The sequence below is a fragment of the Misgurnus anguillicaudatus genome, unplaced genomic scaffold (genome assembly GCF_027580225.2).
Source record: "Misgurnus anguillicaudatus unplaced genomic scaffold, ASM2758022v2 HiC_scaffold_33, whole genome shotgun sequence".
Classification (NCBI taxonomy): Eukaryota; Metazoa; Chordata; class Actinopteri; order Cypriniformes; family Cobitidae; genus Misgurnus; species Misgurnus anguillicaudatus.
In genome coordinates this window covers 5,407,615-5,431,821 of record NW_027395283.1, presented here as the reverse complement: position 1 = coordinate 5,431,821, position 24,207 = coordinate 5,407,615, and the positions used below count along the sequence as shown (strand labels likewise).

At 37.4% G+C, this 24,207-nt stretch overlaps 1 protein-coding gene and 2 long non-coding RNA genes across 3 annotated transcripts in view; 2 read left to right on the top strand and 1 right to left on the bottom strand.

Moving 5' to 3' along the window:
- LOC129438991 (protein NLRC3-like) overlaps window positions 1-24,207 on the bottom strand; it is a 267,541-nt gene that overhangs the window by 115,676 nt on the left and 127,658 nt on the right. The window lies entirely within an intron of this gene.
- On the top strand, window positions 10,670-11,842 carry LOC141363226 (uncharacterized). Its single transcript, XR_012368745.1, has 3 exons — window positions 10,670-10,731; window positions 11,221-11,300; window positions 11,562-11,842. It is a non-coding gene; the product is annotated as an uncharacterized lncRNA (long non-coding RNA).
- On the top strand, window positions 14,567-16,573 carry LOC129422135 (uncharacterized). Its single transcript, XR_012368746.1, has 3 exons — window positions 14,567-14,799; window positions 14,906-14,954; window positions 15,342-16,573. It is a non-coding gene; the product is annotated as an uncharacterized lncRNA (long non-coding RNA).

Genomic DNA, 24,207 nt, shown 5'->3' with positions numbered 1-24,207 from the left:
CTCCAACTTAATTTAGCCTAAATAATGATTTATTCATTTTCATACTTTATAGACACACGTCAATTTATCTACTAATATATTACTGAAAATGTCCTATATTAATATGTATTACCTTTTGTATTGCATTCGTTTTGTACATGTAGGCTACATATACACAGAACAAGTCACTGCTGTGTTCTGTATTGACTGATGCTCTGTAAATTTGCACTTAACAAGCAATGTTCTTCAATTTATTTTTGTTTTTTCAAAAAATATATATTTAGCTGTAGTAGCCTATAGCTTGGTGTTAATCTTTTTCTCAAAATGGGAAAGTCATGTAGTACCCTGCGTTCTACCTCAGTGCACCTCATTGTTATGGATTTAAATAATAATTTTATTTTAATAAATAAAGGGTTAGTTATACCGCGCTAGTGAGCCATGCAAAACACCGCACACTCTCAAAAAAAGGTTCCTTGAAGTTCTATATAGAACCCTGGGGTTCTATACTTGGTCAATAGAACCTTTTACCAAAAAAAAAGGTTCCATATAGCAGTGGTTCTCAAACTGGGGTCCGGGGCCCCCAGGGGGGCCGTGAGATGGTGCCAGGGGGGCCCCAGTTTTATGACATTTTATAAAATACATTAATTTATCATAAATTCTGTGAAATTAAACCTAAAAAAAATAATGCAGCACTACTTTGTATAATTTAATGTTTTGTTTAATCAAAATGTGAAGTTTTAGAACTGGTTTTTTTTCATAAATTTTCTTAGGGGGGGGCCGCAAAGGAATGCACCGTATACAGAGAGAGTCAACAAAAAGGCTATTAATATTTATTGTATGATTTATTTCCTGTGAGCTTTTTTATGCAAGTTTGTACATTAGCATGAAACTTACAGTGCAGTTTGCGTTTTTGGTGAATAACCAGGTGTTTTCCTTATTTTGTACATTCTATATTGTCAATGTTTGTTTAATTTAACCTGAAGGGGCATTAAAAACAAATAATTGCAAAAGTACCCTCTGGTGGCGTATATATGCGTTGCACCATACGCGAAGATGAGCCTCGAGATGTGACAGTTTTTTTTTCAAACTGAGGAGTTTGGACTCCGGACCGGCATTTCTGCTTGTTGGTACCCTGAGGTAAGTAAACTTTCTACATTTTTGAAACGATATTACTGAAATATTTAGTATAATTAGTTAATATTTATTTTGTTAGAGTAGGTCTTGTGCTAAATAGTGATACTAGAAGCTACATTTATAATATTTACCTCAGTTAAAAATACTGCTGGTAACGTTTAAGCACTGACGGGCTTCCTCAACCGTCAGTTATAAAAGCTCTGTTAAATACATTTTGTTCCGGGTTTTAATGAATTAGGTTACAGTCTCGCTTTATTTCTTTGTCATTTTAAATTAAATTGCCAAGCACAATAAGACAGCTGTGTTGTTAGGAGACGAAATTTCGAGACAGGAGTGTAATTTCAATGAAGCGCGTGGTCAAAGGAACCGGGTGGAAGACGGTGGAAGGGAAATTATATGTAAATGTTTGTCGCAGTTTTACACATATTCCGTGAGTATTTTTCGCTTGTTCACGAGTGTTTTATCAGGGTTGGAGCTAAACTCTGAAGGAAAGTGGAAACTGCTGGCCACAGTTGAGAATTTTCCGCGGGTCTGTATTATAAATGCACGATTGCAGTGCAGCGTTCCTATCCGCAACAAGTCTAGACATGCATGTTTTCTGTGATGCACACAATTAATTAATGTGATGGAAGCTGTTAAGACACTTACATTTAACATTTAAATGTTTTAAAAACCAAACGTGTTTAGGTTTTTATGCGTATTTGGTTTGTGAAGTGTAATTTATGCTTTTTTCCATCCCCTCACAGATAACCATGGTTAATAAATGGTCAGACACGTCACTGGCTTTAAAATATAAACCCCATTGATGCAAAAAGGTAAGGTGCTTAAAGGGACCTCGTAATTCTGACTTCTGTCACTAATGTTCATCAAAGACACATAGAGCCTTTTTTACCAAAGTACCAACACATCTCGACTGTGTTTGTTCCTCGAACAAATAAATACAGAGCACCGTTTACCTTGTCTCGTACAAATCTTATTAACATAAAATTAGAACACAATACATTAACAGATGAAACTCAAATGTTAAAATTCGGCCTTCTTAACATTAGATCACTTACCAACAAAGAACCAATTATCAATGAAATAATTACTGACCAAAACTTAGATGCACTCTGTTTAACAGAAACCTGGCTTAAAGCAGACGATTACACCAGTTTAAACAAATCCACCCCACAAGACTATTATTATAAACATGTTCCTCGTCTAAAAGGGAGAGGGGGTGGTGTAGCTACAATATACAATAAAATATTCAAAGTAAACCATAAATCCAACCTAAAATTTAATTCGTTTGAAATAATACTGTTAAATATGGAAATAACTGATCGCAACAACAAACGGCTTTCGTTCATTTTAGCTACCATATATAGGCCTCCGGGCCACCACACAGATTTTCTTAAAGAAATAGCAGACTTCCTATCTGAGCTTACAGTCACTGTAGATAAAGCTCTTATCGTTGGTGATTTTAATATTCATGTGGATAATCCAAAAGATGCATTAGGACGTGCGTTTATGGATGTTCTAAATTCTCTCGGCATTAAAGGTGACATAGAATGATTGAACGGGGTATTTATCCTTGTTCTGTGATGTGACATGTAGACAAAAAATTTTTTGTTTGGGTCTATAATGCCTTAGAAGCTTCCTAAAAACCTCTCTCAGATAGCTCTATTAGGGTGGGTGATTTTAAACAAGTGGTTTTGCACCTATTTGGCTCCCCCTACTGGCTTAATTTGCAATCTCATTACTGATTGGCTGACTTTACTGCCACTCAAAAAAATTAGCCAATTATTTTAAAGTGGAGGGGCAGTTAGATGCCTGTGATGTCATAAGCATCAATTTTTCAGATTGGGCTGTTTTCTGGCTGACATTTCTAAAAGAGGAATTTCTATAAGACTGAGATGTTTACATGTCTAGCACTTTTTGTATGTTCGTGAATGCGGGTAGACTACCATTATTCAACAAAGACAAGGTAAAAATGGTTTTTCATTCTCTGTCCCCTTTAAACAAAACGTGTCAGGGCCCACGCATACTCGTAATCACACACTAGACTTAATTCTGTCACTCGGACTCAATATTAATGACATCGAAATATCACCCCAGAGCGATGCCGTTTCAGACCATTGCCTTCTGTCATACACAATACTTCTAGATAGGACCGCTCAGTCTACAACATGCTACAGATTAGCCAGAACAATAATTTCCACCACTAAAGATAGCTTTATTAGCACTCTTCCAGACCTGTCTCAAATGAAACATGTAGCAGATAACCGTGAAGATCTAGATATTATAATAGAAAACCTGAAAAACGTCTGCTCTAGCACGTTGGATGCCGTTGCTCCCATTCGAAAAAAGAGAATCAAAGAAAAACCGCCAGCTCCATGGTATGATCATCATACTGCAGCCCTTAAAAAAGTAGCTAGAAAAATGGAAAGAAACTACCGAAGCACAAAGTTAGAGGTATGGCGTTCAGCATGGAAAGAGAGTGTTCAACACTACAGACAGGCTATTAAAACTGCCAGAATTACCTATCTCAGTACGCTTATTAAAGAAAATCATAACAACCCTCGTTTTCTATTTAGCACAGTTGCGAAACTGACTAGAAACAAAAAACAAACAGAAACCAATAGTAAACTCCAACACAATAGTGATGACTTCATGAACTTCTTTACTAACAAAATTATGTTTATTAGGGAAAACATAGAAACTACGCAAGCAGCCACCACTCTACCCAATAGTCCATTTTCCACTAGATTACCAAACGAACATCTTGAGTCATTTAAACCTACTACAATAGAAGAGCTCTCTAAACTAGTAACGTCATCCAAATCATCGTCCTGTATACTAGACCCCATTCCCACAAAATTACTAAAAGAGGTATTTCATGTAGTGTCAGACACGGTACTTAATATCTTTAACTCATCTCTAGAATTAGGATACGTTCCAACAGCTTTCAAACTAGCAGTTATTAGACCGCTCATTAAAAAGCAAAACCTTGACCAGGGAGATCTTAATAACTTTAGACCAATCTCAAATCTACCTTTTCTTTCTAAAATATTAGAAAAAGTAGTGGCAAGCCAGCTACGCACATTCGTAGAAAATAATAATACATATGAAAAGTTCCAATCAGGATTCAGGCCCCACCATAGCACAGAGACAGCGCTGCTTAGAGTTACAAATGACCTCCTATTAACATCCGATCGTGGTGAAATCTCAATCCTTATATTACTAGACCTTAGTGCAGCCTTTGACACAATAGATCACACAATCTTACTCAATAGACTAGAAAACTATGTTGGCATCAGTGGTCAGGCGCTAGCCTGGTTCAGATCGTATCTAACCAATCGATATCACTTTGTTTATGTAAATGAGGAAGAGTCATATCACTCCCCCGTTAAATACGGCATACCTCAGGGATCAGTTCTAGGCCCTATCCATGGCCGGACTTACCATTGGGCTTGATTGGGCTTGAGCCCAGGGGCCCCGACCAATAGGGGCCTCCGTGCTTGCTTGCTTGCGTTCGTTTGATTTGTTCAGTCGTTTTCATTTGGTATTTTACAGCCTATTGGTTGGTGCGAAATTGTTTGGTGCTGCATTTAATTCGTTAATATATATATATGTCAGTCATCTTGGTGCTGAATATGACGCGCTGAGTTTACTGCTTTTGAAACCCATAGATGCTAGTATAATAGCGAATAGGTGAAATGAGAGTCATGAATGAGCTTTACATATAACGAGAAAGAGCAACGCGAAAATGAAGCGCTCAGTATGAAAAAGATTACTAGAGTAGGCTATGGTCTTGTAACTCTGTTTTTCTTGTTTATTTGTAATCTAACGTGATACGCCGCCGGTATACGCAGTATACGAATGGTCAAGGATTTCCGTATACCCATTTAAAAAAGCGTGAGGGTACTTAACAGTGTGTGACAAACCTTTGACACTTAATTTCATTCATAAATTGACATCTGAATCACTCACCATTCGCATGCTCCACTTGCTACTTTGGCGGGTTTAACTTCATATACAGTCGGCTATTTGGTTTTTTGGTGCATTTGACTTCATGCGGCACTGCGCGATCCGATCATCATATGAAATCAAATTATCACGGCGCAAAAGTGACTGTAAAGCAGACGGGTGTATTCATGTGGTTCAACAACAGCCAAAAGAATGACATCAGAGTACCGCGAGAGCGATTCGAGAAATCACACGGGGAAGTCTGCTTTCTAATCGCTCTCGCGGTACTTTGACATCACCAAGCGGTCTGCGTAGCGCCAAATGAAATCCAATCTGCTCGCAGTCTGCAGTTCACGCGACACCAAACAGTTTCTGTGGAGAAGTAAACGAGTGAAGCAGAGCTACGAAACATAACAAAATCCGGAGAGTTAACAACGCACATATGATTATGTCAACATTTAAATCATCAGTCCAGTTTATTACTTCATCTGGAGGTGAGGATTCACTAAATCATGGCCATGTTGATGTTCTGATGGTTTTTGATATAATCCACTAGCTAGCCTAACTTTCCTGTAGTTTGTCTTTCAGCATGTTTGCTTGTGCTTAACAGAATCACAGTTTAAACTTCTGAAAAGTGTTCATTTTTATATCTACCTTCAAGGTTTTAGTGTATTACGTTCATATCAGACGCAAAAAATTAATGAATGATCATCTTCTCCACTTTGGTTTTTGGTGTCTAATATTACATGATGGTCCTGTCATAATTATTAAATAACATCCTAAAATCTTTTCTTTTTCATTCTTAAACACTGCACTACTTGTACGCTATTTGCAAAAAATACACTTGTTGTGTGTAATAAGGTGAATGTTTATCAAGACTTATTATTCTTTCCTTAAGCTAAGTCTAACACAATGATTTTAAATGTTGTTATGGGGTATTTTTTTAATGTGCATGATTAATTTGGATTTGTGACATCCCTAAAAATACATGATTTAATTTTAGACTGGACTTATTTTCTGCTTTAGAGATATAGGGGCAGTTTCCCAGTCAGATCTTATCCTAGTGCAAGACTTAGGGCGCAGTCACACCAAAAGCGCTTTAAACGCTTGCAAACGCAAGGCGCGACGCACTGCCTTTTTTAAAAAAAGAGCAGTGCGGCGCGGCTTTTCATATTGCTAAGCAACCACCGAGTCAGCTGTCTTGTCAATCAAATATTGAAGCGTGAGCGCTCTTTTGCTGTTAACTGTCATATTAGCAGAAACTTTAAAAAGAGGGTGCTTGCTCTGACCTTGTTTGAGGATGAGAGGTGCACAAACACGCAGGAGAGAGTGAGCGAGTGGAGTCCGGTTCTTCAAAGCAACTGTAAACTTCCCTCACAACAACGTAAGGCCCGCCTCTCCCCTCATTCGATTGGACAATGGAAGACGCGAATGACGTCAGGCGCTTTCTCCGCTCTCAGCGCTCCTTCAAAAACGCGTGCGCGGCAGGCGGCAGAAAACCGCAAGGCGCTCGGCGCGCATAAACAGCGCGCAAACGCGCCCTGCCCATAGAATATCATTCAAAAAAGGCGCCTGCAACTGCCATAAACGCTTTTGGTGTGACTGAGCCCTTAGGGTGTTTTCACACCTAGTTCGTTTGAGCCCTCCAAACGCTCTCACAGCAGTTCAGGATGTATATGTGAACAAACCAAGTGATCTCAGACCCCCCTAAAAGGACCCAAAAGCGAACCAAACTCAGACCACTTCTGGAGGTGGTCTGAGTACGGTTCGCTTTTGGGTTCTTTTGTGGTTCGATTTCTTTTTGATATGTGAAATCAATGAGGTCCCGGTCCATTTCGCGTGTGGTTTTGACATTTGCCCTGTCCCAATATTCACACTAAGCCCTAAGGTCTTCCTCGAAGTGGACACTTGTTGAAAGTGCATTTAGCAGAGTAAGTGCGTAAGGGCCCGAAGCGGTGAAGAGCAGAATTGGGACAGTTTGACACACGTCACTATCTACGTCACTTCTGTCGTGATCTGGGGCTGGATTCACGAAAACGTTCTTAAGACAAAAAATTGTAAAGTAGTTTAGATAAATTATAAGAAGTTCGTAACAATGTTTCAAGTGCAATTCTCAAACACTTCTTAATATTCTCAAATATTTACATAAGAATATCTTAAATGTTTATCTTAAGAGTAAAATGACAAGCTTTGAAATGAATTATTCTACCCTGCTCATGAGGTTATCCGTCCATTCATCTTTTTACCACCTTGTAATCATTAACGAGATATATACTACAGCTAATGAAGGCGGTGCAGTGAGTAAATATTATTCCCTAATCTCCCAATCGGTCCATCCTGCGGGTGCTTCACTCTACGTTCCCGGTTCTATCTCCCACACGTCCGCATGACAGAGATGGACGCGGAGAGTGGTGAAGTTTGTCCGGGCTTTCGGAGCGTTCGACTCACATGGCGGATCGATTGCTGGTTTGACTCCCGCTCAGAGCGTTTTCCAGCTGTTAGTAATTTCACAATAAATGTACTATAAAGTAAAATGTTAGCTAATATTATCACTAATACTTATGTGTTTTGTGACACAATAACTGAAGTAAGCCATTAAACTTATTTTAGGAGTATGAAATTCCTTATTAAACTTATCTTTGTGAAGTAAACAATTTAAATGTTTTCCCTCTTGAGTTTTGCCGGCGTCCGACCATAGCAACCGTTTCGCTCCCTCATTGGTTACCTGTTGGAAATGTCAGGACACTACAAGGATTCTGGGTAATAGCCCATAGCAAAGTGCGGTCTGATGCGCACTTGCGAAAAGGGTGCATTAAGTGCACTTATGATCACCCCTGGAGAGCACCATTAGAGAATCGGGACACCCTACGGTCTTGCACCCGTTAGCGAGAGCGCGCATATGAGGGGCACAAGGGCAGAAGTGCGTATATTGAGACAGGGCCATTGTATCAAAATCAGCTGCTGCACAGAAAGCTGGGGTCTGAGTTCTTATGAAGTTGTGATGTGAACAAGAAAGGGTCTGAGATCACTTCAGTTCTGAAGAGGACCAAAAAAAAGAACTGGGTCCTCTTTTGAGTCCACTATATTGTGAACACCAAAAGGACTGAGGTCACATTCGGCTAGTCCCTTTTCTGGTTCACTTTAAGTGAACTGGGTTTGGTTCTTTTAAAATGAACTATATGTGAAAAAACCCTTAAATGCATGTTTGATCTGTCTTAATTTAAACACATCTTGCATTGATATATCTTAACATAACATATATCATTGCCATTGTTTTGTCTCAAGACGCACACCAGTAATGTTTTTGTATGGTTTGTTTGTAACAACTAGCAATAGGCCTAGTGCTGGATTAATCCAAACCCTGTCGGGAAAATTCCCTATAATATAGTTCTATGATATATTTTTTATTTTAGGTTGTTTACTGTATGTGCACAATTTACACAAGCTGTCACTGGGGTGGTACCCTTTCAAATAGTACACCTTTGTACCTAAAGAGTGCATATAATGGGTACAAATGTACCTATATATGTACCTAAATGGTAAATATTAGGACCCATTTAAAGGGTACAGTCCCAGTGACAGCTTTTGTACCTTTTGTTCTGAGAGTGTAGGGCCCAAAATTTATTCAAGCCCACGGGCCTCCACCCTGGTAAGTCCTGCCCTGGCCCTATCCTATTCTCGTTATATATGTTACCTCTAGGAGACATTATCAGGAAACATAACATAAGTTTTCACTGCTATGCGGATGATACCCAGCTTTACATCTCGTCGCATCCTAGCGAAACCCACCAGTTTTCTAAGCTAACAGACTGCATCAGTGATATTAGGGACTGGATGGCACAAAACTTTCTTATGCTAAACTCCAATAAAACAGAGATACTTATTATTGAACCGAATCGCTACAAACATAATATGTCAGATTACAAGTTGTCCATAGATGGCTGCACGGTGGTGCCATCTTCCACGGTTAAGAATTTAGGCGTAATGTTCGACAGCAATCTATCTTTCGATAGTCATATCGCCAACATCTGCCGCACAGCATTCTTCCATCTTAGAAATATCTAAAAAATACGCCATATGCTGTCTGCATCAGACGCAGAAAAGCTTATCCATGCTTTTATGACCTCTAGAATAGACTATTGTAACTCGTTACTCGGGGGATGCCATGCAAATCAGGTAAACAAGCTACAGCTGGTTCAAAACGCCGCCGCAAGAGTGCTTACTCGATCTAAAAAGTATGACCACATCAGTCCAATTCTGGCATCTTTACATTGGCTACCAGTTAAATATCGCATACAATTTAAAATATTACTAATCACCTACAAAGCCTTAAATGGCCTAGCGCCTTCGTATATTAAAGAACTACTATCAGAATACAATCCATCACGTAAACTGCGCTCACAAAATTCTGGTCACTTAATTATCCCTAGAATATCAAAAGTGTCTAAAGGTGGTAGATCCTTTTCCTACTTAGCCCCTAAGCTCTGGAATGATTTACCAAATAATGTTTGAGTATCAGACACAGTCGATCAATTTAAATCTAAACTTAAGACATTCTTCTTTAACGAAGCATTCACATAAAATGTCCAGTAAATATTCTTTTCAAGCAGTAGTTATTTTTGTCTAGAGCAAAGCACTCACATACCTCATATGGTAAATATGCTATTGCCGCAATAGTTAGCTTGTCTGGAACCGAGCTGACTTGAACCACTATAATGTTTGACACTTGCATTACATGCGAACGGCCCCTACGCTAATAGAACTCTGTTTTAGTCTCCCTGTCTCGTCCTCGACCACGAGGACCATGAGACAAACAGACCCAGTTCCTGTGAAGATCATTGCATCACTGATCCACTGGCTGTCCTTCAACGTGATGACCAGCCGATGCCCGACCAACGACCACCGGCTAAACCAGTTTAATTTGCTTACCCGCCTCCTATCCCTACCGTTTCTATATATATATAAATATATATTAATTCCTCCCAAGGGTTTTTGTCCTTCTAGGACTTTTTCCCATTGGGTTTTTTCCTAGAGGGTTTTTAATCCCAGGGAGAGTCAGCCAACTTTGGCTTAACTTAGCACTTAACTGTATACGTTACATTATTAAAATGCTCGCTTGTACGGTTTAACCGCTTTCTCTACTTCTTATATTATCTATTGATTTTCTGTGTTCTCCTCTACATCTTCTCATGTAAAGCTGCTTTGCAACAATTAACACTTGTGAAAAGCGCTATATAAATAAAATTGAATTGAATTGAATTGAAAAGAGCAAAATAAAAGAAATCTGTGTTTTGTAGCTTTAATGATAATTCTTATGCATTTCATTTATAATTTAGCATTAAAGACTGTAAAGTGTTTGAGGACTTAATTTAAATTATTAATATTTCACACTAGTTTTTTATTGAACATTGTGTTTTGAAAAATACATCACTAGGCAATTGCAACCTTAAGTTAATGGAGACTTTATGGAACTTGTTTGTCTGAAAGTGGATATATAAAGATTTTGTTTTTTAAGATGCTGCATGGAATGACAATGAGGTTTGGAACACACTTGGTGAAGAACATGGAAACATCTCTAAATAAAATGGCCCCAAACATCATCAGGAGTAGAAGGAAGTAAAAAACATCTCCACGCCAATCTCATTGGAACAGCACAGGAAACCACAGAAGGTAACTACATCATATGGTTGTTCTTTGCCCAGTGTAAAGTAGCCTTATTTGCAATTGTCAAGGTTCTAGCACCTATAAATTGTATAAGTGAAATTATGAAAATAATGTTAGTATAAACTTTTTCCTTGCCATTGAAGAGTTAACTTGTTAATTAAGAGACGCTGGCTGAGAAAGAGATAAAGTTTATCCACAAATGAAAATTGTCGTCACTTTCTTCAGCTGAACACAACAGAAGATATTTTTTAAAAGTATGGTAATCGAACAACAATGGTGCCCATTGACCTGCATTGGTTTTGTGTCCATTAAATTGCGACCAGCGTTGTTCGGTTACAGACATTCTTCAAAATCTTTTTTGTGTTTGTGTTCTGCTGAAGAAAGAAAGCCGTGAACGTTTGAAATAATGAGTGAGTGAATGAGTTTTCTTTTTTGAGTAAAATGTCCCTGTAATTGATTTCTGTACCTAATGTACAATAATTTGTATCTTTGTAGGTCTGGTGAGGAATGCTGCACTTATGTTATTGCAAGCATTATTTCAAGAAAATCCCAGCTTCCTTTACTGTGTAAATAGTGTAAGTATAGTCTTCTGTAATTTCATTAGCATTTGAGGCACTTCATTTAAGTAACATTCAATGCAAATATAAAAATATTACTCTGTTTACCCTTATATCGCATACAGCTCCACATTAATTATAAGAGTCTTGTTGGTTCTTGAGTGTCGCTTGCCTAGTTTTCATACTTAATTTGTGTTATTATGGGGTAATTTTAAGTCTATTTGATGGCTTCTGTTATTTGGTAAAAAGCACTTAAAAGGTGAAATGTTTGTTTTACAGGAACCCAAAGGTCCCACACCAACCACAGTGTTCAACGGCTCTCCTGATCTTCTCAAATCTGAAAGTATCAACTTTATAATGGACAATGTGAACATAATATGTGGAAGACATTGACATCACAGGCTGTGGAATGACTGTTTGCTGTTTTTTTCTCCTCAATGTTCAATACCCTTTGCCATTAAGCACACAGTGACTTTAATTTATAAAATATATGCTTAAATTTAAATACCTGTACAAAACAAATGTACAATCAACTTGTGTAAATTGTCATTCTATTTAATAGATTGCATTTAAAGACAATTCATGAACATTCCGATTTCTTTTCATAATTTCAGACACATGTAAAAGTTACTAAAATAGTACTGCAGATACTGTACAGTATCTTTGTTTATAAAAACAGAAAATGCGTAAGGGAAATAACTTTTTAAACAAAATTTTTGAATGTATAGTGTAATTAAGAGTTTTGCTGTTTAATACAGAGATGCAATATATATAAACGTATGTATGTTCATTAAAAAGTGAAAATGCTTAATGGAAATAATTAAATAACTAAGTGGTTGAATGTAATGAGACATTTTAAAATGTAAACTTAAGTTTTGCTGTCTAATACAGAACAAAGAGATGTGATTTTAAGTAATTTTTATAGATTTGTATTTCTGTATAATACAATTAATAAATAGTAAACTTTTATAATTTTCTGGATCGGTTATAATTTCTTATCAATAATAAATTACTCATTATAATGAAGAACCTTTAATGGTTCTAAATAGAACCATCCAACTTTGATTCAAATAACCATTTGGGGTTCTTTTTAATGAACCCATTACAGTGGTTCTATATTGAACCATTTGGGGGTTCCATATATGAAGCGGGTGATAGAACCATTTCTGGTTCGATATAGTCTCACTATAAATATATAGTCTCACTATAATCTATATGTAATTTTTGTCTGAACATCAGATCACAATCTTACTTCAGTATCTTCAGTTTGCAGTCAGGATTCTTCAGTAGATCAGAGATCAGCTTCACTCCTGAATCTGTGAGATTATTATAAGACAGATCCAGTTCTCTCAGGTGTGATGGGTTTGATCTCAGAGCTGAAGTCAGAGCAACACAACCTTCATCTGTGATATTATACTCACTCAACCTGTAATAATGTAAATGATAAACACGGTCACAAACATGAACTGAAAACTGCAATTAAAAAACAAATAATGAATTTCTCATTGACTCTTTACTCATATAAACATCTCAGTGTAATAACTGTAATCAGAGGTTAAACCACAAAGAAACAATGATTTCAAACTTGTCATGTAGGGCGGTTTCCCAGAGAGGATTTATCTTAGTCCCAGACTAAAATGCATGTTTGAGTTAAAAACACCTTGCCCTGTAATATATTAACATATATCAGTGCCATTGTTTTATCTCAAGATGAACACCAGTACTGTTTTTTGTGAGTTAAAAACTACATATGTCCTAATATAACTAAGGCCTACGGTACATTAAGAAAAATGGTTCTTCAAAAGTTCTTAAATGTTGATAAAGGTTCTATACAGAACCATATATCTTACTGAAGAATCCTTTTGTGCTGAAATGGTTCCTATTTTTTTTTTAATTTATTTTTTAATTTAGTCAGTTAATTTAAAGCTGCCTGCTGATCAGTTTAAAAAGCCCTGAACAAACAGTCCTGCTGAACCGCCTGCAGACTAACAACACAAACAGGTAAAAGAGTAAAATAATCATCATTCACCGGTAAAAACATTTTGAAATTGAAGTTTTGTGTGTTCTTGATGTACTTTATTATAACCTGTAAGCTTTATAGAGTTTAAAGGGGACATATCATGAAAATCTGACTCTTTCATGTTTAAGTGCTATAATTGTGTCCCCAGTATAGAGATAGATTAATCTCTTTAATAATTCACGCAAAAAACATGATTCACACATGCGTAGACAATTTCACATGCATGAAATCTAATTCACATACACAAAAATATATATATTCGCAAAAAAACGATGTACATACACAAAATAAAAATTCATATTCATAAAATACGTTTCACAAACGAAAAAAACAATTCACAAATGTAGAACTGTGTACGAAAAGTTTTAAATTGTGAGTTTATCATGACTGTGAATGTACGAATCGTCTTTTTCGTATGTGAATTGCTTTGAATTCGTGTGTGTGTTTTTTGAGACTTTGGTAGCAGCGTGCTTCTCCAACGTGGGTCACTCGTACTCTTTAGCCAATCAGATGCAAGCTTACCATTCAACCAATCATAATCCGCCAAGAGCGCAGCACTCAAGGAGCTTAGCATTGCACACCTTTTGCGCAATCAACTGAAATGAAGCTTCACGTCATCAACCAAGCATGGCGAACGGAGTGCGGGATATACGTGCAAGTTATTACTTTATTTCATATTGTTTCATAATTTAATATCGCTAAAATAACACACATTACACTCGCTGTTTACAAGAGATTCCCGCGATTAACGTGAATGACGTTAATCGTGTTGCAAGACAGACTGTCTTACAACAGTAAAGAAGGAGAAGTGTTTTTTAAAGTTAAATCAACAACTTTGAGAGTACGTTAAGTATTCTCATCTCATGCTAAATCCTCGTCTCTGTTTCTGACAAAGTTAATATTGATCTTTGTATTATTTATCTATTTAGTTAAATAGTAAACACTTACAGTATAGTCTTTATGTTATGCCATAAAGTGTTTGTTTTTGCAATGTACGTACAGGAATAAGATTGTTACTGACTGTGAGTAGTTTTTCAATAAAGGATCAGGACACTGACTGCATGAGAGATCAGGGTGAGGGCGACTTGTTTTGGGTCGATGAGAAAGTCAAACAACATAAACTGAGTCTATATGAAAACACAAAAGACAGCTAAAATGCATTTAAAGCATATGTTTTTGTGGGTTCTACATCTGTGCATAGACAGGCTAAATCTGTTCATAAGTGCTTCAGTTTCATGACACTAGCAGAGTAAATAGAGTTTACATGTGTCATATTTATAATCAGTTTACATATAACATTGATTCTTTATTCTTGATATTGTTTAATGTCATTTATTCACCGATTGTATTAAAGGACTCTCGTCATGTAATACTGTCACAAAGCAGTTGTTCTTGTGTTGCAGGGACAGCACATTGTTGCACTACTCAGAGCTTGGCATCAGTGAAGTTCACAGCTGTACTGAAACGGTTGAGAGCTGGCACAGACCTAGAACAATGGTAATTTTTATTTAATCTACATTTTACTGTCATGTAGTATTCCAAACTTTGCTGTAATTTTTATTTATGTTAACATGGCCACTGTGTGTTTTCTGTGTATTTTCAGAGGTTCTGTCTGCAAGACCCAAAGAAAGGAAGCTTGCTGATGTATTAAGGTACAACACAAACATTTTGCAATGAAGTATTTTACACACACACGCACGCACGCACGCACGCACGCACACACACACACACACACACACACACACACACACGCACGCAGACACACATATATACTTCACAAAAGACATACTGTATGAGAACAGGCTCATTTCACTGAAAATGTTTATGTAACAGATAAAGTCCATACGAGTGGTTATTACAGAACAATCCATTACAATGTACAAAACAATAGTCCTGTCCAGATTGAGGCTGCGGTGTGACATTCAGGACGTCAGACGATTAGAAGTATTGCAAATGCCATGTAATAAGCAGTATTTGATAAAAAACTGCAAAAGATTTTACAGACTAATATGATAGGAATTGACCTTTTTTCATTTCAGGAGTACCTTTTAAAAGAGTGTCACCTGTAAGCTGCCTGACCTCACAGTACTCCAAGTAGCAGAGGCGTTTAAGGACCTTGCCAGTGCTGTAGCCCCTTCGGTCACCACTATCAGGATGTCATATGTCAATTCTTTGGTGGATTTTGGCTTTGACAGAGTTTAGTATGGAAGTGTGCTGTCATACCAGCAGCAACAACACACAACCTTAATCGCTATCAAGATGCCCCATAACTACAACCTCTGCAACTATTTGGCTACAGCCTTGACACATCTGTTTGCTTGATAGTTATTTATATTTACATGTTTACATTTCTGAAGTTAAGGTAGTTATTTACAGTATATTACATACATACATTACTGCCATGTTAATGTTCAAAGTCATTTAGTTTTACATTCATGCAGTGCATGCAACACTGTATGAAAGTTATTTACAGTATATTTAAATACATTACTGCATTGTAAATGTTCAAAGCCACATGTTTACATTCCTGCAGTGCATGCAACACTGAATAAAGGTTAATTACAGTATATTTACATTCATTACAGCATTGCAAATGTTCAAAGTCATTTATATTTACATGTTTACATTCCTGCAGTGCATGCAACACTAAATAAAAGTTATTTACAGTATATTTAAATACATTACTGCATTGCAAATGTGTAAAGTCATTATTTACATTCCTGCAGTGCAGGCAACACTGAATAAAAGTTGATTATATACATGTCAATATTATTTATACCTGAACAAAACTAAATGCAATACTTGGTTCACTGGATAAAGCAACGTCCTTTCAAAGCCAGCGACGCACTTTAAGGGTCAATAGCACGATCAAATCATCACTTTTAAAATGACTGCAGATCCTTGTATGAGAAGTGATGTTAAATCGCTCGCGCCGAATGTTGTGAATCCATTTTCTGCGTGTTTTTCGTCCACAAAAACCATTTGGAAACTCATACAGAGTTGAACTTTGAGGAGTCCTCACATAACATAACTGGACACAGCAATGTTCAGCTTAACTACTTTATTTCCGCTGTTGATATTTAAACTTTCTGGAAGCCATTTCTATAATGGTTAACTATATAATGCTATAAATATACTTTAGTTATAAATCGCTCTCAAATAAATTTTATGAAAGCATTTTGCTGCTAGTACACTCAGATACGAAATGCGCTAAGTAAATACGCTCAGATTTTTCCGGAAATACGTCAGGAGAGCCAGATTGCGCAAAAGGTGTGCAATGCTGATCTTCTTGAGTGCTGCGCTCTTGGCGGGTTATGATTGGTTGGTTGAATGGTGAGCTCGCATCTGATTGGCTAAAGAGTACGAGTGACCCACGTTGGAGAGCGCGCTGCCAACAAAGTCTCAAAAACACACACACGAATTCAAAGCAATTCACACACGAAAAAGACGATTCGTACATTCACAGTCATGATAAACTCGAAATTTAAAACTTTTTTTTCGTTTGTGAAACGTATTTTATGAATATGTATTTTTAATTTGGGTATGTACATCGTTTTTTGCGAATATATATATGTTTTTGTGTATGTAAATTAGATTTCATGCATGTGAAATAGTCTACGCATGTGTGAATCATGTTTTTTGCGTGAATTATTAAAGAGATAAAATTATCTCCATACCCCAGTGCTTTAATCAACCTAGAATGTGTGAAGTAACTTTGATAAACCATTCTTTGCAAGCATGTACATTTTTATTTTTTTGAAATTTGGCTCTTTTAAAGGACACATCCAAAAATGCCACATATTTGCTCACACCAAGAAAGTGGGAATTTTAACATGTTATAATAAATTATCTATATGATATTTTGAGCTAAACTAACTTCACATACGAACTCTGGGGACACCAAAGATTAAAGGTAGGGTAACACATTTTGAAAAATGTTAACGGTAGCCGCCTAGCAATGAAATCCCGATCCCACCCTCCAGTCAAATCGCCATCCAAAGTCACGCCTCTTTCTAAACACATGAACACGCACAGATCAGACGGTCACATCTCATGTCTCATTCACCAGTGAGAAAACTTTGCAGTACAAAGTGAATAACACTTCTAAAATAACCAACATAAACAACTGGTTTACATCAGAATTAGTTTAAGCACACTTGTGTATGTATATAACTATATCATAAGCAACACAATGTTTCATCAAAGTAGAATATCTGAATCAGTGGCGGATGCAGAACGTGACATATGGGTGGGCATGGATTAAGTCCGGGTGGGCCTGAATCTATGGGTGTCACTTTTGAATAAGAAACTATAAATAGTCTATAAAATTCGTCAAAACTTCAGAACACTAATTTAAACAGCATACACACACACCCGAACTGCACGTCACATTTTTGACATTATTGATACTTTAAATTGTAATGCAACGTGACATTTATTAAGCCTTTTTGGTCATAGCCTACAAAAAAGAACCTGCACACAGTGACAGGAAATATAAATGAACACAAAAAAACTAATACTTTTTTAAATAGCCTATTAAAGTGTTTAAATAAATACGGCTACTAAATGCTTAAAATGAAGCTTCTAACATATTCTCTTTATGCAAATCACTAAAAATATATTTTTGTTCTCACATATTTAAGTTAACTTACTAAATAAAAAAAGAAAAAGGGAATTGCTAGAATAATGTTAGACTCTGAGGTTAAACGAAATGACAAATAAATAAACATTTAATATACTTTTTGATGAGCACAAGAGCAAGCCTACTCGTGAAGAGCGGAGCCGAGGAGCCCGCATATCAGACGTGAACGAAAGGAATAATGCGTTCACTTCATTTCTTGACAGTTTCACTTGTTAGTGAGGATAGTAATGGCTAACAAGATGACGCCGAATTACATACAACATGATTACCTAACTAAATCTGAGAGAATGCAAACACATTACAATATTTTTTCCTCCGCCCGACGGCCAAGGCGCAGATACATTTTTGTAGCCCGACAGGAATTCGCCATAGCCCGTAATGGACGTCGGGCAAGCGATTTTGCGAGGTTTGTTTTGTAGAAAGACTTTCTTTAAAGTGAATTTCGTTTTGTATAAATTGTATCTTAATATTAATCAATGTTTAATCAAACAATTGCCTCGATTTAATAAATAAGAAGCAAACCAAGAACGTCTGTGGTGTGGATTGAAGTGAACCCACTATATTTCCGCAGCCTACGTCTTTCTGCTTTTAATGCATTTCTTAAATTAATGTCTCAATTACACAGTAGGCTTATTTGTTGCTTAAAAGCAATAGGCTATATTGTATAAAGTGTAGGAATAAGCTACCCAGTCTCCGTGGCGTGACTTATAGTGCTGCTATATCGCTATATCAAACAACATCACTGTGATCAGATGTTTTCTTTCTATTTTTTACCCCGCTGTCATATTTGTTGTGTGTTTATGTTATTGAGAGGAAAGCGCGCAGCACATATTTATAACGTGTTGTTATTCAAAATACGTTTTCCACTTGCTTGCAAAAAAAGTTCTCAAAGTGATCATGGCTGAAAGCTGCTCGGGAATATTTTTCTCATTATAACGCAAAATTCAACTGCTTTAATAGTTTTTAAATAGTTATCAGGCTTACTTATAATTTTACTGTTTTTAACATAACATGCAATAGATAAAATACACCACATAAAGTAGTATACATGTCTAACTATACACAGTAGTATTTTTTACATTTCTGATTGGGCGGGCCAGCTGTCAATCTGGGCGGGCCCAGGCCCGCCCGTAGCTCCGCACCTGTCTCAGACTAAATCTAAAGTTAAAACATCTTAAACTGTGTTCCGAAGATGAATTGAGGTCTTCCAAGTTTAGAACGACATAAGGGTAAGTCATTAATGACATTATTTTCAGTTTTGGGCGAACTATCCTTATTCAGTAGTCACGTTGTTCCCTTTGGGGGCGAAGGCGAAAACACAAGCTTATCCAGTATGTAAATATACACACAGACAATGACGCCCCCCGCTGCACGCTAGAATCTCCGGAAAACAAGCCTATTTTAACCGCAAAATGTACGCTTTAAAATATACATAAACTGCTATCTCAAACATGGAGAGGCTTCTTCGTGATCTCAACTATCAGATTCTGCAATAAAACGAAAATCACAAATTTTGAAAAAAAAAAAAAGTGGACTATCGAAATAAAGTGTTACCTAATTTATATATTTAAGTATAAAAGTTAAAGGTAAAAGTTATTAAAAGTGAATCAAAAATCTTTTATTGAGTCAAGTTATAAATGACGTTGTAAATGATAAAATAATTTAATTTAATTAATATTTTAACTGTTAGTTTTACTTACTTCAGTTTTTTGGTTTCTTTAATCACAAGCTGCAGTCTCACAAGAAGTTCATGTGCTGTATTTTTATCTCCAATAAATTTATTTAGATCAAGTTCATCTAAATGCTGCTCAGACGTCAACAACACAAAAACTAAAGCTGCCCACTGTGAAGAGGAGAGTTTGGTCTTTCCTACTGATGAAGATTTCACATAATGTTGAATCTCCTGCAGCAGTGAATCATCACCCAGTTCATTCAGACAGTGAATCAGATTGATGGATTTTTCTGTAGACAGATTCTCATTCATCTTCTCTTTAATGTAATAAACAGTTTTCTCTTTCTTGTAGGAGCATCTTCTCATCTGTGTCAGTAGATCCTGTAAGCGAATCTGATTGGACTCCAACGAAAGACCCAGAAGAAAACGCAGGAAAAGATCCAGATGTCCATTCGTACTCTGCAAAGATTCATTTACAGCTCGCTGATGTAACTTAGATAAAGAAATCTGATCTGATGATTTATGTTTCACTATTTTCATAATTTTAGAAAACCGACCTGATTTAAACACATTTCTGTATTTCTTTGTGATGGAGATGTGAGCATAAAGAGCTGCTAGATGTTCCTGGATGCTGAGATGAACAAAGCAGTAAACTTTCCCCTGATACAAACCAAACTCCTCTCTGAAGATCTGAGTACACAATCCTGAGTACACTGATGCTTCTGCTACATCAATGTCACACTCTCTCAGGTCTTCATCATAGAAGATCAGTTTGCCTTTCACAAGCTGCTTAAAAGCCAGTTTTCCCAGTTTGAAGATCATGTCTTCATCTTTCTTCTCATAGTCCTTCTGATGTTTGATGTTTGTCTGAATGATCAGGAAGTGTGTGTACATTTGAGTGAGAGTCTTGGGGATCTTTCTTCTCTCTGCTTCACTCAACATTCTCTCTAGAACAGTGACTGAAATCCAGCAGAAGACTGGGATGTGACACATGATGAAGAGACTCCTGGATGACTTCAGGTGTGAGATGATTTGATCAGACAGACTCTCATCACTGATTCTCTTCCTGAAGTATTCCTCCTTCTGTGGATCAGTGAAGCCTCGTACCTCTGTGACTCGATCAACACACTCAGAGGGGATGAGATCAGCTGCTGCTGGTCTGGAGGTGATCCAGATGAGAGCAGAGGGAAACAGATTCCCCTTGATGAGGTTTGTCAGCATCACGTCCACTGAGGTTGATTCACTTACATCACACAACCTCACACTGCTGTGAAAATCCAGAGACAGACGACACTCATCCAAACCATCAAAGATGAACAACACTTTATATTCATCACTGAAGATTTCCATTTCTTTAGTTTGTGGGAAGAAAAGATGAAGAAGATCTAAAAGACTGAGTGTTTTGTTCTTCATCAAATTGATCTCTCTGAAAGGAAGTGGAAATATGAGGTGGACGTCCTGATTCTCTTTCTCTTCAGCCCAGTCCAGAATGAACTTCTGTACAGAGACTGTTTTTCCAATGCCCAGCGACTCCCTTTGTCAGCACACTTCTGATGTGTTTGTCTTGTTCAGGTAAAGGTTTAAAGATGTCATTACATTTGATTGGTGTCTCCTCTGTTGTTGTTCTTCTGGATTGTGTCTCAATCTGTCTCACCTCATGTTCATTAATGATCTCTCCACTTTCACTCTCTGTGATGTAGAGCTCTGTGTAGATCTCATTCAGTAGTGTTGGGTTTCTCTTATTTGATGTTACCTCATACAAACACTCAAACTTCTTCCTCAGATTTGATCTGAATGTGTTCAGGACTTCAGCAGGATCAGAGTCATGACTGTAAATTAAATATTAATATATCAGATTATTACACAAATACCTGTAAGAGTAAAAATGTATAGAGCAAAATGTTAGTATCATAAGACACATTTAAACCCATCTTTCAAGTTGAAGATCACTGTGAATGAACGTGTAGATAAATAGTGTAGGAACTCGACTTGCATGAAGAAATTAATCAAAAATGTGTATTAAAACGTTTTTTAAAAGAAATTGTGAGTAAAATTACTTCCACTGTGAAAAAACGCTCTGATCGGAAGTGACGCAACAGTAAGTAAATATCATCTCTTCGTAATGGAGTCAGACAGTGAAGAGGTTGCAGTAGGGCTAAATGTCAACTCTTACGATGGTCCATTACCGTATAATTACGAGACCTCCTGGGCAAGAGAGGGGTCAGGCAGAGTTAAGGGGAAGGGTAAATGGACAGAGGAGAGAGAGAGAGAGTTAGTGTCTTGTGAGTGACCACAGGCTATAGCTAATTGTGGCTAACGTGTCTCCATGTTTATCACATTGTAGTATCTTTAACCCTCTGGGGTCTAAGGGGTTTTTAGGGCCCTGGGGAAGTTTTGACATGCACTGACATTTGTGCTTTTTTCAGTTGCTTAAAAACATATTTATGGCAAAATTCTCATAACACTGCGTTCATCACAAACTGGGCTACAATATTATATGATCAACATGTATGTACATGTTTGTATTTTTGAGAGAAAAATGTTTATGCGTAGTTTTTAAAAAAACTAAATTTTTAAGTCACTGATATAAGTCCACAAAATTCATATTAAACATGTTTTCCCAAGACTTTTCAAAACAGGATCTAGTAGTCTAGAGTTTTTTCTTCAAAATGATGTGAAAATCATTCGGCCTACTCATTCACATAAAGCAATATATTGGTTTACAACTTTTTCCTGGGAAAGGCTGTATGCGTAGAGGCGGCTGAATAATCAGTGATTGACAGCTGAGGAACAAAAGAGTTGAATAATGAGCCACATAATGAGCCTTGTGGGGATGTTCAACAGGAATGTAACTTTCTCTGTAGTAAAACCATGATAAGGTTTACTTGGGAATTTATAACAAAAAATTATATATATAATATGTGTATATATAGAAATATTTTCTATTAATTTCACAAGTATACCTTTAAAAACCATAGTAATCATAGTAAAGGTACTGTTTTGGGCAGCGTAAAAATGAACACAGGGTTAGTGTTTGGTGCATTTGAATGAAACAACAAGGAATGGAGAGACTGGATTGTGAATTGCGTATCCATTGACTGCAGGAGGCACGAGTCATGCATATGGATATTTCTGCTCGTTCACTTCAATGGCGCGGGGGTGTGGCGATCTCAGATTATTACAGATAAACAGGTAACAAGAGAGAGATGGTACTTCTCCTCCTTCTAATACAGTTTACACCGAATGACAATATATGTTTTCGATCTCACTTACATCATTTAAAGCAACACTATGTAGTTTTTCAACCTTTAAATAATGTCTCTAAAATTATTTCAGTGATAGAACAACTCTTAACTGGACAAATTCTACTGCTGCTGCTGCAACCTGAGCAGCCTCCTAGCTGCTACAAGCACACTCTGAAAGTCGAGGTGGAGGGTAGAGCACACAGCCCCGCCCCTCCCCCTGCCTGCAGAAGAGTGTCTGATACCAGGCACTGTTGCACTTTTCAACCTCATGGGAGAGCCATAAGTCAATTTTACATGGAAACTACATAGTGTTGCTTTAAAAGCTGACATTCCAAGCATTATGTAGACATTTATCTTTTGATTCTATGACAAGTATTCGTTAAGTCACTGAGGGAGAGAGAACAAAACACGCATCATGTTTATTTTCTAAATTTTGCGAAAAGCACAACATTCTGTTTTATTGGGAGTGGACAGAAAAAAACTTTAATGTTTTAAATGATGTATAAATCATATCTGTATGTCCAAAATCAGCAGAGTTATCCAAGTTTTCCAATATGGCGGCGCGCACAGTCGCAGCGGCTAGGAGCTCTTACAGTGCCAGGCTTTTCGTTGTTTTGGTAGCACTCGATATCATTGCACGCAGCATTCAATTGGATACACGCACATATGAACGCCACAAACTATTACGACTAAACAACGGAGCAGAATACCATCTTCCAGCGGATATATCCATTCCCCCGAGATCGCTAGATCACCACCCAGGTTCTCCGAGGTTGTGAACCGGAGGAGGAAACGCTGCGAGCGCCGACAGAAGAGAGGCAAGCGCGGAGGAGTGCGAGTCAGGCTAAAGACAGATCCATTCAGAACTCCGCTTCCCACCATCTTCTTATCGAATGCTCGCTCAATCAGGAACAAGATGGATGAAATCTGACTGCAATTGACTACGCAGAAATGCATTGACAACTGCAACAGCTTGATTTTCACAGAAACATGGCTGGACAGCACAACCCCAGCGGCAGCGATTGAGCTAGCCGGCCGTACTACTTACCGAGCTGACAGGACAGCTGACTCAGGTAAGAAGATCGGTGGGGGTTTTGTGTATTTACATCAACGACTCTTGGTGCACGAACACCACTGTGGTTGAACAGCTCTGCTGTCCTGATGTGGAACCTTTGCTGCTTAAATGTAGACCGTTTTACATCCCCCGTGAATTCAGTGTTGTTTACATCTGCGCGGTCTATATCCCGCCTGATGCCAATGCCAGGTTAGCGCTAACAAGGCTTCAAGATTGTATACTTAAATATCTGGCTGCACACCCCGATAGTGCCTTTATTGCGGCGGGGGAT